The sequence below is a fragment of the Plasmopara halstedii genome (genome assembly GCF_900000015.1).
Source record: "Plasmopara halstedii genome assembly, contig: Scaffold_3060, whole genome shotgun sequence".
Lineage (NCBI taxonomy): Eukaryota > Oomycota > Peronosporomycetes > Peronosporales > Peronosporaceae > Plasmopara > Plasmopara halstedii.
In genome coordinates this window covers 1,751,276-1,752,136 of record NW_020189964.1, presented here as the reverse complement: position 1 = coordinate 1,752,136, position 861 = coordinate 1,751,276, and positions in this window count along the sequence as shown.

The window sequence follows — 861 nt, the reverse complement described above, 5'->3', positions numbered from 1 at the left end:
CAGAACAACATGGTGGGATGTACGAAGTACAGTGCACTCGACTTGGTCAATGGGTATTTCCAATTGCTCTTGAAAGCGAGTAATATTTCGCTAACAGCGGTGAGCACTTCGATCGGCATGCTCTGGGAGTGGCAGGTGACGCCCCAAGGGCTGTCAAATGGACCAGCAACATTTAATCGTCTTGTGACGCAGTTGTTCAGGACCCACAGGCGTATGCAAAGACACACTTTGACAACATTTTCGTTCATAGTCGTGCGGAGCACGGGAAAACAGATAAGGAGAACCACATTGTTCATTTGAGTGTGGTGCTCAAGTGCATGCGCACGAACAACCTGTACGCCCATGCATCATTGGCGCAGAAGAGATATTCTTTTTAGGGTGCTTCATTGGGAAGGGCGGCCTTCGAGCGGATCCCACTAAGGTCAAGGCCATTGTAGACTGGCCTATTTCAACAAAGCAGAAGGACTTGTGTAAGTGGCTTGGTCTCGCCAATCACTTGCACTAGTATAACGTAAATTACGCAGAAATGGCCCGGCGATTATCCAATCTCCTTAAAAGAGATGCGGAATGGTGTTGGAACACCGAACATCAGGAGGCTTTTGACGAGGTCATAGACAGCCTTCTGCATGCACCAATACTAGCGCTGCCAGACCCTGATCGTCCTTTTAGCGTCGTCTGTGACGCTTTGGACTTTGCCATCGGCTGTGCAACTGCTGCAAGCAGACGCCGAGGGGCGAGATCGAGTGATCGCGTTCGAATCTCGACAGCTCAAAGCTGCAGGGAGGAACTACCTAGTTCATGACAAGGAGCTACTTGCGATGAAGCATGCACTTATCAAGTTCAGGGTCCACCTGCACGGCA